This window comes from Nyctereutes procyonoides, unplaced genomic scaffold, assembly GCF_905146905.1.
Source record: "Nyctereutes procyonoides isolate TBG_1078 unplaced genomic scaffold, NYPRO_anot_genome, whole genome shotgun sequence".
NCBI classification, from domain to species: domain Eukaryota; kingdom Metazoa; phylum Chordata; class Mammalia; order Carnivora; family Canidae; genus Nyctereutes; species Nyctereutes procyonoides.
The window spans coordinates 53900224-53918995 of NW_026575049.1; positions in this window are offsets into that span (position 1 = coordinate 53900224).

Below are 18772 nucleotides of genomic sequence, written 5' to 3' on the forward strand. Positions count from 1 at the left end.
GAGAACCACGGTTCCCTTTTGCCTCAGTGATTGGGTAGGGAAGGGCATGTGACTCACATTTAGTACTTCTCTGGGGAATGCTCTCTTTAATGTGGATCTGAAGGAGAAGTGATTATGACTGGTCCTCTGAGCCGAAGAGGTGAATTGCAAGGCAGGCAAGCCGATTACCTTTGAACTTTACCGATGAAAAATGCCTAACAGAGACGAATAGCTAAATGAGAGAGAACTCTGAAGTTGTTTGGTCAAAGTTTCAATCTTTGACGTTTTCAGAGCTTCTCTGATTCCTGCAAAGTGATCTTATTTATTTTTTAAATCAACTCCATCATATCTTTATATTTTTCATTACAGTTATTTTGAGTTAGACCTTGAGACACTTATAGTCTAAACGGTTCTGATTAATAGACTAAGTAAATAGTAATAGTAATAGACTAAGTAAAATTGTTTGGTATTTAGTGTTTGTTCAGTTTAACTGTGTCCTATGGAAAAATAAATAATTAATCCAGCAGGTTCTAATTCTGTATTCATGATAATTAGGGTACAGAAAGGTTAATATTTGATATGGTATAAGTAATCTTCTAAATTAAAAATGATGATAAACATGATTATAGAAATAACATTTTATGCAAGAAAACAGTTTTCAAATAGTTTGCATTCAAAATATGTGCCAATTACAAGTGATGCTTGATGCTTATTACAATATGTCTTACTGAACACCTACTTGGAAATCAATCTGTATTTTTCCTGGAAGGTGTTTCATAATATAAAAACACTTATTTTGTTGTTGTCATTGTTATGCGTGATGAATACACTCCTATTTTAAAAATCATCAGATGTATTCATTAAGTTTAAATTTCTGCTGATGCACACACAGTCCAAAATGAGTGTTCTGCCCAGAGGTAACCACTATTTTAAATCTGATATTTATCTTTCCAGAAGATATATTTCCATTTCCCCACGTATTTTAAAAATGCATATAAAATATATGGAATTATATGTATATATAGCTACATTTTTGTGTGTATTTTAATATAGATGTTACATTCTGTGTAATGTTAAGCCCTTTTCATGCAGGAATATTCTTGGAAGGTTTTTCCATGGAAGCAGAAATAAAATTAAATAATCTAAATGGTGCATCATTTTTCATAATACTAATATATCTTAGTTTACTTAACCCAGTTCCCTACTAATAAGAATCTAGGTAAAATGTGCATTAGTGAATAGATGATCTTATTTTTATGCTTGCTGCCAACAACAAATGAATTCAAATGAGTTCAGTCGAACTTTGTTGCACTTGGACTCCTGGCTACTCTCATTGTCTATTTTTTATTCTTCTGCAACAATATGTAAAACCAATAATCCAGGAAGCACACCACCCCCTCCCCATAATTTACTATATATCTCAAAGAAACACAAAACTCTGTAGTTAAGAAAGATAGTTAACAACTTGTCTATAATAAACAAGCATACAAACTAACAAACAAAACTGATGAATTCTGGAAACAGGATTTGGATGCCAATCATAGTCACTCCAACACAGCATCAAATAATTCCTTTCAAAATTAGCACCAGTTAAATTAAAACTCTTTATCCTAAATAGAGGGCTTGTGTCACGGATTATACTTATAAACTATTGAATTTTTTGTCTTTCTCTTTATATTACATTCATTGTGGAAAAAAAAATCTGTGAATTGATTTTAGATCATTTATGACTAACATTGAGGTTGAAATTCCTGCCTTAAATATGCTTATGTCTGTAATGGTAAATTAATTAAACATTTGTTGCAACTAGAGGTAATAATTCTTCTTCGAGGTCCTCCTAAAAATAAGAAGTTCATCAATGTCATTAAATGATAAAGATATCTGTTGTGTGATATTATCTATGTGAACAATTGATAACCCTAAATAAATCAAATGCTTTTTTATTTTGCTAAAAATAAAATTTAGCCAATGTGTTATCTTCATTGGCATTTCAGGAATGTTGTTTATTTTTTTTAAGTTATCAGTAAGTGTCAGTCATTGTGTCTAATTGTTTTCCTGATAGCAGTAGATAATCAATGTGACCAAAAATAGAACTAACTCATTTCTGAAAATGGGACTTACAGAGCTAAAAAGTGGTGACCATGTCAACAAACAGAAAAATGATATTTTAGAAGACTGAAAACATCTCCTCTTGGTATTATTTAAGTAATATTTGTTAAGCAAGGTATTTTGGAAAGAATTAGGGAGCATCCTCTTGTCAGACTTGGAGTCTAGGCCAGTTACTGAATTATAGTAGGTGCAAAATTTAAAAGATGGAGGTTCAATCTTCAACCAGTAATCTTCCTACTCTAATATAATGCCATTGTCTAATGATACATAACTGGGTTGGATAAGCATCCTGGGGCTAAATGTCACTGAGAACTTTAGTTTCCACCTATGTGGACCAGTCTTATTTGTAATGTAAGGAAGAAATAAGAATTGTAATTTGATGGGACAAGATATCTTCAAGGCAAACAAAAAAATTTGATAGCTACTGGGGAAAAAAAAAATGAGAATCATTTTATATTCTTCCAACCTGAAAAAATAGTTAGCAAATTTATCCAAAACAGGGCAGTAAACTGTAGTCCAGACTACTGAGTTTTCTCTAAATCAAGAGGATACTGGATGTTCTGTACATCATAAATAAACTCAGTCATCTAAGAATTTATTCTTAGATACCACATCTTTCTTTTATGTTCTCCAGTTTCATTTTTAATCTATAATGTGTTACAGAACCTGTATTCTCATGTAAAGCATTATATAAACTGAACAGATGGTCCTGTTAATATAACACAATTGAGTTATTTAAACTTATATCATTGTTTATACAGAAGTGATCTTAAATGCACCTCAATAAGGATACGAATAGCTTATTCTATTTGCATTTAATGAAATGTTATAAAACTACACATTACCCAAAGGCAGGTAAAGATAAAATTAGTCTTATAATTATCATAAATTTAAATTATCAGTATAAAATATTTTGTTTATTACACAAAGTAATGCCTATTAAATTGTAAAAAAAGATCAGTTATTATACAAAACCTAGATGCATATATTTTAAGGACAAATGAAAGAGTATTGTTTCTCTTTCACATAAGAATTTTGACTTTTGGGATCCCTGGGTGGCGCAGTGGTTTGGCGCCTGCCTTTGGCCCAGGGCGCGATCCTGGAGACCCGGGATCGAGTCCCACGTCGGGCTCCCGGTGCATGGAGCCTGCTTCTCCCTCTGCCTGTGTCTCTGCCTCTCTCTCTCATGCTCTGTGTCTCTCATGAATAAATAAATAAAATCTTTTAAAAAAAAAAAAAAAAGAATTTTGACTTTTTTTCTTTCTTCTTTCTTTCTTTCTTTCTTTCTTTTTCTTTCCTTCTTCTTTTTTTTTTCAGAGAGGTAGAGAGGGGCAGAGGGAGAGAGAAAGAATCCCAAGCAGGCTCTATGCCCATTGCAGAGCCTGACATGGGGCTGAATCTCACGGTCCTGAGATCATGACCTGAGCTAGAATCAAGAATTGGACACTCAACTGATGGAGCCAGCCACCCAAGTGCCCTGCCTTTCTGTTTTTCATAAGAATGCATTGCTTAGTACAGTGACTAAAACAGAGAACATTGTGTAAATACACTAATGTTATAAATTCTGTTATTACAGTATAAATCCACATTAACTTAATCTATCTTGTTATTTTAAAATATGTTATTGCAATATATCTTTCTTTATTTTGGATTATTTTGCTTGGGTTTTCTCTAATTATTTTTCCCAATATAATCACTTAACAAGGTTGAAGTTTTTGGATTTTCAGTAACTGGGACCAGGACTAGAAATGGTTGGAAAAATTACAAATATTTACAGTAAAGATTGGAAATAAAGAAAGATATGTTTACACTTAAGGGTGTTTAGTATACTTTAATGGTTTAAGTGGTGTTAATAGATAATCCATCTTGAAATTTATATCTTTTCTTCGGTTGCTCATAACCAAATATTGCATTATTTTTAATTCTCAAAGTTTCCAGGTATCATAAGTAAGATAAAGGCACTCAGAAAAAGAACGTGGGAGCTCCAGCTCTATCAGTCATTTAAGAATTGACTGAAGGATCTTGACAAGTGAGAAAATTTCACAGACAGATACCATAGCTGTGCGAAATGTTTATAAGATCACTATATGGAAGAAAAATAATAATGTAATCTCACTCTAAATATCCAAACATTTTGGTTTAGAGATCAGAAATGTGAACTAATTTAGTTGGAAATATAAAGACGACTTTGCTTGTTGTTAGGAAATAACCAACCTAAGAATGGGTGGTATTGCAGATTAAATCCCCTGACACTGAGGCATTCAAGCACAGGTTGGATAAGCTCTGGTTAAAATAAATCAAGTACAGTATACCTGGCTGGGACTAGCTCAGACCACCTTTTGAATTCTTCTAATTATGAGATTATGGTGACAAAATAGATGAGGGTGTGGAAATTCTGTAGTGTTTATGTTTTTGTGCTATCTCAGCTAGTGTTACCTGTTGGATTGGTATAGGTCTGCTGTTTTTGTTTAGTTTTAAGAAATTAGTTAGGCTCAGTATAAAATCATTTGGAAACACCTGTATGACAGAAACAAAAAAAAAGGTGTTTTTATCTTATATGGAAAGAACTGCAAAAATTGTATTTATTAGGTTTTCTTTTTAAGATTTTATTTATTTATTCATGAGAGACACAGAGAGAGGCAGAGACATAGGCAGAGGGAGAAGCAGGTTTCCCACAGAAGCTGATGCAGAACTCCATCCCAGGACCCCGGGATCATGACCTGAGCCAAAGGCAGACACTCAACCACTGAGCCACCCAGTGCCCTGTATATTTATTGTTTTATCTTAATTTTCTTTTTCAGGAACTTTGCATTAGATCTTCAAAAAGGTAGACTATAGTTCCACTTTCCAAAATATACAACAAATCTCTATTCAAAGTAAGATCATTTTAGACACTACATTATATATCCTTAATAGATTATTTAAAGGCAACCAAGAACCAAATACACATTTAAGCTTAAGAGTAGTTATAGTACCACATGAAGAAAATAAGGGGAATAAAAATACTATTTGCCTTAGATTTATTTCAAATCCAAATAGGTGAATAAGCCAACTAGTATTCTAGAACTACTTCTATTTCTTTTTCTTTCTTTCTTCTTTTCTTTTTTTTTAAATTGTTTCTCACCTTCCTTTGTGCTCTATTTTTCCTCCATGGTTCTTCACTTTTTCTCTTATGTCTATTCCATTATGTTACTGTTCCTTATCAACCCAGAGTTAAGGTAAAGATTTAAAAATTAGATGTAAGCCCATCTGGAAGATAGGAAGAGTTCCCTCCACTGCCATCTAAGGAAGGAAGCAGCAGGTAAAGAGACCAAGGGTAAAATCAAAGAACATGCTGCATATCTTAGAAAAATAACTCTCCTCACAGAATTTTCAGAAATATTTAGAATGTCACTTTCTTCACATCAGAACACATGGCTTTGCTTTACCAAGTTCAAAGTATCTTAAAAGAAGTTGAAGAATGAAATGAAGCTATTGCAGAATACTTACATTTTTTGAAAGATTATATTTGCTTATTTGTTTGAGAGAGAGAGAGAGAGAGTGAGCATGAGAGCAGGGGGAGAGGCAGATGAAGAGGTCAACAGAGAATCTCAATGAGATTCCCTGCTGAGCGTGGAGCCTGATGCAGGGCTTGATCTCACAACCCTGAGATCATGAACTGAACTGAAATCAAGATTCGGGTGCTCAACTGACCATCCAGGTGCTCCAGAATAGTTACTGATGTTTTAATTATTAATATTGTAGAATAATCAGAATATTTTGTATAATTATTTTTTCTATCTTTCTCCTAGTTATCCCTTCACCTTTAGCGTTGTTATCTAGGACACTTTTGTAGGAAGAATTAAAAGTTGCTATTAGATGGCTTCTATCTTGTGGAAGACTCAAACAATGTAAGAGATTGTGTTAGAAACTAAAGTGAAAGGGGAGAAAAAGCAGGGTCATTGATTTGGACTAGAGACTAAATCATAATGCATTTTTCCTTGAATAGGCAGTGAAGGTTAGTGTATACATCCAGAATGGAATACACCCAAGGTCTAGGTAAATGACAAATTCTCAGAGGTATACTGTTTCTGAATGCATCTGGGGTAGGCTAGACCTGGGGGGTCAGGATATTTAGATTACCAAATGCCTAGCATATTCCTATTTGGTGAGAAGGTAGAAAAGTCACTGGCAACACCAAGAGACAACAAGGCTTGGACAAGGAAAATGTCAGTGATAGTCAAAGGAGATTGAAATTGACCTAGTTTCTGCTTTTCTGTGCCACATAATCCTCTGGAGCTATCTTTCATAATTCTAAAATGGAAGAATTTCATGCTACCTCTACTTCTTTTATTTATTTATTTTTTAGAGAGACAGAGTGCAGCCAAGCTAGGGCCAGGGGTGGGCAGAGGGAGAAAGAGAGAGAGAATCCTAAGCAGGCTCTATGCCCAGCACAGAGCCTAAGCAGGCCTTGATTTCATGACTCTGAAGATCATGACCTGAGCCAAAATCAAGAGTTGGATGTTTAACTCACTGAGCCACGCAGGAGCACCAAATTTCATGCTACTTCTATAGGATGAGGCTTTGAGTTAGATTTAATAAATTATTATGCATTAGATACATATAGAAGAATATTTTACAAAAATATTTAGTACCTCTGAGATGATGGACTGAGATTCATAGGTACCACACATTGTTGAAGAGAAAGTGGGAGTTCAGCCAAAAACGGATTCAAATTATTTTTATAACAGTATTTATAATTTAAGACATAATAGCAAAACAAAAAGCATATTCATGTATACCAGAAGTGAACACAATGGAAATTAGCAATGGATCAACTTGGTCTCCTGTTTATGTCAGTTTTGAATGTATATGGAAATATATCTTCTCCTCAAGGAGATTTTTATTACTTATCAATACACAATTAATTAGGAAATTTATAGATATGCACTGATCTTTTTCTTAAAAAAATGGACATGTGCATTTCTAGTCCTATAAGTGTACACAAATAAGCATACTACATCAATACCTACAAGCTAGGTTTATTTGAATGCTAAGTGAATCTCAGATATATCACATTAAATATAGCAGCAAATTATGTAATTATAAGTGCAAAATTACATATTTTGTCATAACATTTAATTTTAGTTTTTTAGCAATTATTGCAAATTTAGATTTCTTATAAAAGTTATATTTATAATAAAGAATTAAAACAATAGTTCTACAAATTGCATGCTACTCTTCTTTCAACCTTCTGGATAAATGAGAGTGAAAGTGTCTATTAATTGGAGGATGAGTTGTTTAAAATTTGCAACATTTAAGATGTACATTTTATATTTGGGAATAGGATTCTTTCATGAAATGGAGCATCCAAAAAAATAAAAATAAAGAATTGAGAGATAAAGCCTCAAATTCAACTTATAACCTTTTTATTTCAAACATCTGTATTTATTAAAAAGTCTTATGGCATTTAGTGACTTAACAACATGTAAACATCCTCATTTAATCAACATATATATATATATATATATATATATATATACTTTATTGGTGGGTGAATAAAATAAGTGATTTTAAAAAGGGTGTTGTTTAATAAAAGTTTGAAAATGTTTCTATAAAAAAAAAAGAAAAAAAGGGCCCTATGGCTTAGTTACATAAGTAAAAAATAAGACAAATTTGTCACTGGGTCTTTGCCACAAACCATTCAGTCTCTATCATCTAGTATTTATATACATTTCCTTAGTGTATCAAGACATGCAACCCAGATGATTTGCTCTGCTAGTCCTTCATTGCTTTGTCTGCTGACTTCCTTGCAATAGGTAATTATAAAATTCAAAGGTTTGAATTATGTAGAAAATCTTGGTAATAAACTAACCCTTAGCAGATATCACCATCAAGACACATTAGACCTGGATATGTCACTAATCAGATTTTTCCATTGAGTGTAATGAATTTATGATAGGCTCACTTGGTACAGGATATGACCCTATCTAATATCAGTTGAATTACCTTTACATAAAAAATTAAAAATTCCTAGGATGACAAGAGGAACCAAGTCACAAGAAAAAAAATGATGCAGAACATTCTAATATGCCTTCCTCTAAAGTCAACAGAACTATTAGAAAAAATTACATGTATGGATTCCTTTGTAGATCTACTTGGAAGGGCAGGAATGAACTCCTTAGATTCTGCTTTAATCATGGCTAATAAAGCACAAAATAAAATAAATATCTAACATTGCAACATTGTGTTGTTTTAGCAGGTTAATGGTTTTGCATAGGGAACCTTTATAGAAAGATTCTTTATGATGCATCAGAATGCTATCCTATGGCTGCTTTAAAACAAAATTGAACATTGGTGTCTCTGAGGTTCTCTAACCCAATCATGGACTTGAGGAAAGTTTGGTGCAAGGTTGGAAAGGACGAAACCAGTTCAGGAGGTTAAATAACAACAATTTTAATAACAGGTAAATACATTTGTTAAAGGAGGCTATTCATTGACAAGTGAAAGAAAAAATAAATCAGTCTACGTTTGGAAAAGGAAGGAAATTTTGAGATATTCATGATGTCCCAGTAATTGCGTTATTTCATATATTAAAAAAATATGACAAATACGGGCAATTTCACATGTGTTTTGCATCAGTGTTTTTGGGATATATGCTGCCATCAAGATTTCATAATAGGCAAAGAGATCAGCTTTGTAAAAAAGAAAACAACATGACATTTTGCTCTGGATGTGTGTGGGAAATCAATAGAGATGAACCCATTTAAAGCCTGATAACTTGTAAGAGTTCAGCTCAGATGTGGCTCAGACCAGAAATAAGAAGATCACACTAGAAAATAGCAGACTCCTATTATTGCCAGACTCATATTTGCTGATTTTTTATTTTAACAAGGCTACTCCAGCAGACTTTGGTCAGTTTTGAAGGCCTCTTGCTTGCTAACTTAAGAGAACTCTAATTCTTTGTAAGAGGTGTCAATTTGCAAGACAACCCAGATTAATGGATAGTGCCAGCAGCTCTTTGCAGAAAAGGATTTTGAGGCTATATCCAGGTGGAGACTGGACTGGCATGATTAATCGTTACTTTCCATGAGTCCAAAATAGAAGATAAGGAAAAGATTGTATTATGTTTTGGCTACGTTTTGTGCTCTTTTTCCTATATGGATAGTGTCAGGCAGTTTATTATATTTTCTTGTATTTATTCATATATATTTATTAATTTAGGAAACTTAATTTTAAGAACCTACCATATGATAAGTGAACTGAGTTGTACGGGTTTTCTCCTAATGTCTGTTACTACACTAACACTTCCAAAATGCTAAAATTTTTGGTATTAGTAACATATCACAGAGAAAGAACTCCCTAATCCACTGAAATCTTACAGGACTTGTGCTATTTTCTTGTTTTAAAGGTAGCTGCCACTATCTTCCCGCATCCTATTTTTTAATGACGATCTTAACATCCTTATTATATTGTTTACATAAGGGATTGTGAGGTAGGAATCTGTTAGGGGTTTGTGTGTGTGTGTGTGTTGTGTGTGTGTGTGTGTGTGTTTTCTTTTCCCTGTTTTATCCGGTGCTAAGTGAAGGAATACTCAGAATAAGTCACTGAAAGTTCACTCCATACAAAAATACTGCACAAGACTGTTTCCTGAATTATTTGCCCTTTCATGGGCTTTGTGAGATGTGGAGAGGTGTAGAACACTGGCTGGGTCCAGTTCTGACATTAGTGCTTGTTCAGTTTGAGGAGTAAAATGTGCAGTATGTTTTCATTCATCCATCCTACAATACTGATGAAATATGACTTCAAACATCAGTATTTGTTCATGGTACCAAATAAAATGATGAGCAAACCAGGTACTTCCTACTATCACAGAGTTTTTAATCCCCAAAGTGACCACACATTACTCAAACATCTCACACATACATAATTACCAACTTCAGGAAGTGCTATAAAGAGAAAGCATGGGGCACCTTAAACGTTACAAATGTATTAGTTGATCTTTTCTATTAGAGGCAGTATGCCGTACATAGCTGTTTCTTTGCAGAGGTGATATCTGAGTTCATATTTGTAACATGTGAGAATCAATCAGACAATGCTTGGGGGGAGAGGGAAAAGTGGCCTAGGTAAAGGGAAGACAAGATACAAAAAATACTGAGATCAGAGGGATATGCATCTGGCCCAAAACTAGAACAGCTGGGCCTCGAGAAGTAGAGAAATGATGACCGCTAGCAAGTGAGCAGAAGCCCCGTATGTAAGGCTCAACATTCCCTAGAAGAAGTCCTCAATTAATTTCAGAGTTAAGAATATCATCTTCATTAAACACTACTTTTATACTAGCATTAATGTTCACCATCCAAATTTGTTAAGATGACTGCGTAATGATTACTCTTGGAAAGAATATAAATGTGGTATAAGTTGAACTGCTTTATTTCAAAATTAGCCCTGTTTCATTTCTATTCCAATAAGAAAACCAACAAAATATATGGAGAATAATATATGCTGAGCCTTTAAAAAATACTTAACTGCTGTTGTTTCTTGCAAATATTGGCTTTTTGGAATAATTAAAAAGTTTGAGATATTAAGGAAAACAAATAGTCTCTGTCTCCTCCTGCCCCTCTCTCCACACAAGCAATTCAATCTCACCATCTGAGTCACGAATATCAACAATGTGATTGTCTTTTTGGGTTTTGTATTCTTTTACAAGCCCATAATGATTTATTTACTCACACAAGCTTTTTATTCTTCATTTTATAAATACAGCTCCACTTCTGTCTATTACTCTGAAACTTGTTCTTTTCACTAAGCAAATTATCACAGACTTCTTTCAAGGTCAGTATCTATATCCATATTATTATTTTCCATAGCTGCTGAATATTTCATATATGATGTGCCATATATATTTAGCCATTCTTCTAGGATCATTCAGATTGCTTCAATATTTTCTTCATACCTGTATACGTATACAACACATATACTTGACATTAACAATTAGTGCTGCAATAAATGTTCTTGAATAAAAAAAATCAAGAAGCTAATTTGTATTTTTTAAGTAATTCCCTCTAGGGACTTTGGGATAAAATGGGAAGATATGATTATTGGTAGACAGCTGTTGGTGCTAGTAAAGTTTCAATTAAATGTTGCTGTAGTTAATTGTAAGTAATATCACTTCTATCTTACATCTTTGTATATATGCTGGTGTTGTTGTTTTACAAGATAAATAAGTATAAGCAAGCTTAATTTCTGGATCAAATAACAGTCACTTTTTATTTTGTCACATAATGTCAGATGTCTTAAAGTTGTTAAAGATTTATACATATTCTAACTGGCAGATCCCTATAGTGGATATTTCCCCTACATTATTTTCTAGACTAGATACAAATGGTAGAAAATATTATGTTATTATCATTTCATATTTCATGTTTGATTATTAGTAACATTGAATATATTTTATGTAATATGCATGTCAGTGATTTTAATTGTTTTATTGTAAATGTTCCTTTTTATATATATATTTTTTCTTTTTATATATTTTACAGTTCAACAACCTACTTATGGTTAGTGTATCTTTTTGTTTTTAAGTTTTAAATATGGTCATATTATTCATCTGAGTTTTGTGCTTTCCATTAATCTTTTTCTAATATTTGTCATAGTTTTAAACTTTAAATTTAAATGTTTAATTTATTTTCAAATTATCTGTGGGGGACTGACTCTAAAACTTATCTTCTTTCAAGTTTGTAGCCAGATGCACCCTCCCAACATGTTAAATAATTAAACATTTTCTAACTAATTGAAAAAGTATTTTGTCATACATTAAATTCTCATGTATAAAGGTCAATGTCTGTGCTCCATTTTGTTTTGAAGATAAGTTTGTTTATTCTTGTTTATAATATATATTCAATACCTAATCATTGTTCTGGTGTAAGGAAAGTTAATGATCTCAAAGCAAAATTCTCATCTCTTGACATATTCATGTAATACAAGCATAGATTATCCAAAATAAAAGATGAGCTGCTGAAAATACAATAAAAATGCAATTATTTGCCTATGGATATATCATGGCATATAGATTTCCATCTATTTTTCTATTGGTTTTCTCTTCAACATGAGACGGCAACAATATCCTCAAATATGTATAGACCAATCAACAGTGACTGAAACATCAATGCCCTTTATTTGTTAGAATTTAATATTTTGTTAATTTTTCCCAGATAAATGTTACCCAAGGAAAATGACCAAAAAGAAGAAACAAACAAACAAACAAACAAAAACCACACCCTCTTTGTGTTTTAGAAAATTTGGATCCTACCTTTATTTAAAAAATAAGCAGAGACCACCACATAAAGCTGAGTTGAGCTGTGTTCAGGGAGATTAATGCACTCTAAAGAGGAATATTTTTTACAAAATCTGGTTAACTGAAGAGGGATTAAGAAAAGATGACACTGAGGGATTATTTTGAGCTAAACTCTCCATTTTCTTCCAGTGAGGCAACAACAAGGAATTTGATTAATTTTTACTTTTTTTTTCTCCTCTATATTTATTTTCTTTTTCTTGTTTTAACCTATTTGTAAGGAATGAGAATGAGATCTTAAGAAATTTCAAGTAATGGTTGGTCCAACAGCTATACTAAAACCAAAACCATCATTTTTCTTCCTAGTATATCCATTATGCCATAATATCTGATTAGCAGATGACACAATTGAGGTAACACAACATGATAAAAATGTAGTTAGCTAGCAGGCAAGATAAACTGAATGAATAGTAAACTGCACCCTTAGCATTCAGGCATTAAGATTTCTTAACCTTGATGTGTATTTCTGAAATCTCTCTGTTCATCTGAAGTTTGAAGATATGACTGAATTTCTCTGGGGTGGTGGGAAGGTGGATATGTAGAAAGGAGAGTGAGAAGTATTCAGTGTGAGGAAATAATAAAGTTAGTACCTGTGGCTACTCACTGACAGACACTTTGTATGTAGTGTCTTATTTGGTCATTATAACTACCTATGATATAGTCTGTATAATATCTCCATTTTACAAATCAGGAAACTGAGGGATAGCAGTGAGAAGCAAGGAACTTGAGCATGATTACACAGGTAACTGGTAGATCCAAAATTGAAAATCAACAACCTCAAGAGCCTAGGTGCTAAGAAAAAATATAATGGTAATCATGGTGTTTCAACCTCAACCTTTTCAAAAGCCTTTCCCCTCACTCTAACTCAGAAAAGTCACATATTTGGGAAAAGAAGTAACCTTCCAATTCTAGCTACATCTCTTTCTTTTAACTCAATCATGTCAGACAATTATTGTTTTTATCAACTTTTTCATGGTCTGTGAACATTTGCCCTATTTTATTTGCCTGCAGGTTCCTGGTTCACACAGTCAAAAGCTGGAGACTTCCATATGTTCTGGATATGATTAGATGTATTGCTCTTTAGACATTGAGTCCCCCCTTAATTTGAGAAGGGTTGGTCAATATTTTTTAAATAAGTGTTAGGTGATACTTCCATGGAGAGTGAGCTATATTGGCCCGATAATATTATTACTCCTAATATTTGAAATCTAAAAAGACACAGGATATAAGAGCTTGGAAAATTGGTCGTTGGAGCTGAGGTAATCTAATGAAATCTAGAGAGAGGTCATATATTACTAGAGATCTCAGGATTTCTGCCTTTCTACATTTCATGGGTTTGCTTATTCAAAGTGTGTTCCAGTACATCATTCCATAGTCACTGTTTCTCACTTTGCAAAGTTTAATCAATATTAAACTTGTGTCTTTTGATCATGAGGAAGAAGCCATGACTGTTGGAAGTTATGAGATAGACATTTAAAAACTGTGAAGCTTGATCAAGATCTTGACCTAGTAGGGAGTATGTGCTGTGTGTGTGTGTGTGTGTGTGTGTGTGTGCGTGTGTGTTTTGCAGGGATAGTTTTCAAAGGGGAATGGAGAACTGAAGAGCAGACTGATATGAAGGGGAGGCTCCATCATTGAGAACACTCATATGTCTATAGGTAAGGATTTATGGGGAAATACAGATCTTAATAAAATTTATAGGGATATATATACACTGTTGTAGGAGCCAGGGTGTAGAGGCATTGAATGTCATTAAATATCATGACATCTTTAGAATACAATATTAAAACATTTATTAATGTAGTTTTAAAAATATAGTATTTTTTTTCCTTGGGGTTATGTTGTATGCCCTCATAGCAGGCCTTTGAGGTAGCAGCTCTGAGATTGGACAGAAGGTCAAGTTTATTTGAGAAAGAGTTATGCTAAGGTTAAGTGTCAATGTGTGCTATAAAAAGCCATGGGAACAGATTGTATAGCAATGAAAATGTATCTTTGTTTCTTCTGGAAGGTTGAACAAAGAGGCTGTCCTGTACCTTTATCTTTAACAAATGGTATGTGTAATGTATATTGCTACTTATTTAAGATGAAAAAGAAATACTTCTACAAATGTCATGCTAACCTAAACTTCAAACTGTGAAATGTGGTCTACATATAAAAACTATCAAAAATTAGAAGGAAAAAAATACCCTTTTAATGAATCTTTGAAAGGAAAGAATATGAAACCAACCAATCACAATGAGCCAAAGTACACATTTGTCAAAATTAGTCTTGGCACTTGGTTCAACTTTGATGTCTTGATCTCTTGGGTTTATCATATTAATGAGAATATAGGGCAAATACAAAAAATAAAAAAAAGTGCTTAATGATCTTTATGTTTGTAAAACCAGGATAGGATTACAAATCCCTAGGGTATGTAATGGCCTCAGCTGGGTTTTATTGTAGTGCCTTAGAAGAACTGATTAACTTATAGAGTATGATGATTTGTGTGTCTAATGTAGTTACATTCATTCAGCACCAAAGGAAAAAAAATCACTCTTGGGATTCATGTAATAGTTCTAATTAATCCCACCATGCTTTAGGAGATAATTTATGGGACAGTAATAGAGCCCAACAAGCTTCCAATTACACATACACAAAGTAATCACTTAGTATTTCTATTACTGATTTATTTTCTTAAAGGTGAAGAGATATTTATAAAGGACTGTTTTTATTTATTTGTTTAGGTATTATTTTTTAAAGATATTATTTATTTATTCACAAAAGACACAGAGAAAGTGTGGCAGAGACATAGGCAGAGGGAGAAGCAGGCTCCCCATGGGGAGCCTAACGTGGGACTCCATCCCAGGACCCCGGGATCACGACCCGAGCTGAAGGCAGAGACTCAACCACTGAGTCTTGCAGGCATCCCTAAAGGATTGTTTTTAAATTAACAGATTTGAAATAATAGTATTTTGGGGAAAAAAATCAAATGACCAATTGGGAAGTGTGTATAATTTTATAATTGTACTTTGTGAACAAGATATAGATCCATTCCGAGATACTTAATGAAAAATATAGTTAAAAGGCAAGTTTCGTTTTACTGACCTTTGAAGTTATGAAAGACAATTATTGTCTCAGTATGTCCAGGTTTCTGTTTAAAAAATGGATAAGTGAATGTTGACTTTCTCCTGCAGTAGAAATACAAAAAGTCCACCATAAATGTGTGTGTATATACATACGTGTGTATACATATGATATATAAAGAGACTTCCATGTATCCTGGATGTGTCCTAGCAACTAACTGCATAGCCATTAGTTGTATGTGTATATACTAGAAGGAGGCTAATGATCTCAATTCCTTTAATATTTTTTGGGAAATATCTAGACAATTAACAATAGATCACCATCTAGAAATGTGTGTGTATATATATATATATATATACACATTTCTATATATATATATGTATATATATACACACACACACATATATATATATATATACACATTTCTAGATGGTGATCTATTGTTAATTGTCTAGATATTTCCCAAAAATTATTAAAGGAATTGAGATCATTAGCCTCCTTCTAGTTTCCCCAGGTATTCTAAAATCAGACAGCTAACCTCACCCACAGCTCACACATCAAATCAAGCAAAGGATCCAAAGAACTCTTAAATAAACTCTGCTTCTCTTTTCTATTCTTTTTGCAAAAAGTGACTGTTTATGTAAATCTAGATGATAAAATGTCAAGGGACTCTGAAGTCATTTTTGTAGGCAGAGATGAGACCTGTCAAAGCATTATGACACATGAGTGTTGGGATGTGAATGGATAAGATAGAGCTATCGTTAAAGCTTTGCTAATATTCAAGTGGGTTGACTTTCTTCAATCACCTTAGTTCACTTCTTATCTTGGATTTCCAATATGTGGGAGCTAATGTATAGTTTAAATATAACCCCCATTCATGAAAAAGTTTGCTTATAATCTTATACTATCATATTTAGTCTGCATTTTTGACTTTAGATGAAGTTATCTCTCCTTATGAAAGGGAGAAAGTTGTATATAAATTAGGAAAATAATGTTAAAAATTAATGGAAATTTATTCAAGTTAAAAATTACAAATTGACAGAATCCATTATAGGTAATGTAGATTTTTTAAAAGGTAACCCCTCAAGAACCTATAAATATTATATGGCAGTGGTAGACAATCTCAAGCAGACTCCCCACTGAGTGTGGAGCCCCACTCAGGGGCTCAATTTCATGATCCTGAGATCATGACCTGAACCAAAACCAAGAGTTGGACACTCAGCCTACTGAGCTACCCAGATGCTCCTGTTCTTTTTTTTTCCCCTTAATTTTCAGTTTTCTATTTAACATTCTTCCTTTTATTCTTTTAAATTATGTTTCTTTTCTACTCTTTTTTTTTTAAGTTGTCTTTAACTTTTTTTTTCCCTAGAAGCTTGGAAACTTTACAACTTATTTTAAATCTAGTAATTACACTTGAGTTTGTATTTTGCAAATTTAAACTGATAACACTGAATGCTTAGTGAATATTTTATTCCATGGCCTTTCCCCAAATGGAAACATCTAATAGCAAACCACTATCTTTATGTTTTCCTCCATTTTCTGTATTGTGAAACATGTTATTTATTTCCAGGTTTTAGGTTTAAAAAATAGTAAACAATCTCTCTTTACATTTAAGCATAATAATTTTTTATCTCTTCTCTCAAAAAACCCCCACAAATTGCAGTATCTGCTATCTTCTTTTTCCTTTAATTCACTTTTTCTTTTCAGTTGAAGCTGTGATCAGTACTCAGCCCTTATATATTTCAAAATGTTGTTAATTTGCCATTATACTTGAATTTGGGAAAACAACAGAGAAAATAAAATCAATGAAATGAAAAACCTAATCTTCAAAAATATTTTAAAATAAATAAAACAATGACAAACCTTTAGCAAGATTGAAAGATTTAGGGGAGGAATATTTAAATTATAGGTCTGTAATAAGTTCATATTGTCAAAATCATTAAGTATGGAAACATATGGACCTCATTGTTTTGAAAGCTGGTGGTAATACTCTTGTCTGAGGAAGCTCTAGTGTCATTTGAGGATTCCTGTTTAACACAGTCATATAGTATCCTGAACTCATCTCCTCTCACAGACTCACCAAAGCCACAAGTAAATAATGAACAATTTCCTCTGAAAAACAAAAAAAAAAAAACAAAACTAGTCGTACAACTACACATCTGGCAAACAAGAAAAAAAACAAAACAAAACAAAAACAAAAACAAAAACCCACACTGAAAGGGTAGAAGAGGGATCCCTGGGTGGCGCAGCGGTTTGGCGCCTGCCTTTGGCCCAGGGCGTGATCCTGGAGACCCGGGATCGAATCCCACGTCGGGCTCCCGGTGCATGGAGCCTGCTTCTCCCTCTGCCTGTCTCTCTGCCTCTCTCTCTCTCTGTCTCTGTCTCTGTGACTATCATAAATAAATAAAAATTAAAAAAAATAATTTATAAAAAAAAAAAGAAAAGAAAGGGTAGAAGAAGCTGAGACAGAATGTCACCATAAATCTTTCCTGACTCAGCAACCTGCAATGTGGGGGGGAACTCACAACCACAAGCTTCTCCTTGAGGAGTAAAGGGTTAGAAGTCCACACCTGTAACCTCTGCTTTTAAGACTTACACATAAAATATCTAGCTTTGAAAGCCAATAGAGCTTACATACACGACACCCACAAGGCTATAACAAACTGAGAAACAATTCTTAAAGGGCTTATATACACAGACAAACTAAGCCCAGGACCCAGGGCAGAGGCAGCTGACTGAAAAACGTCCACACTTTATGTGAAAACACCTGGTTTGTTGAACTTAAAGCATCATCCAGAGGGCCAGGAAGCCAGTTTAACACAGGTAAGGGTCTGCTGAAATACTCTCCAAAGATAGAGGCTTGTATACTTGCCTGGCCCCAGATTTTATGCGTGGTGCTTCGGATTTTGTGGCTTCTACCCTGGTGATGTCTCTTGATTGCCTGGCTCTAGTGACTATGGTGCTTGTATTCATGGGCCTCACAGAGCTGTAACAAATGGAAAGATGGTTCTGGCTCAGCTGTCAACCCCAGGCACTTCACAGAGAAAACAAACACACCCACAACCCAACTTTGAAAGAGGCCTACAGGACTGACTTGGAGCTGCAGTTTGAGAAGCCGACTCACATCTACTGAGGTTTTCTCAAAGGACAGAGCCTGGTGGGTGGCACCTTTGTGCTCGCTCTGTCCCTCATTCCCAGCTGCCAGTATCTATGCAAAATGCCTATTAACTTATTTTCATTGCTGTGATCTGAGAGATAAGCTTCTAACTAAACACACATCTAGGGGCTGCC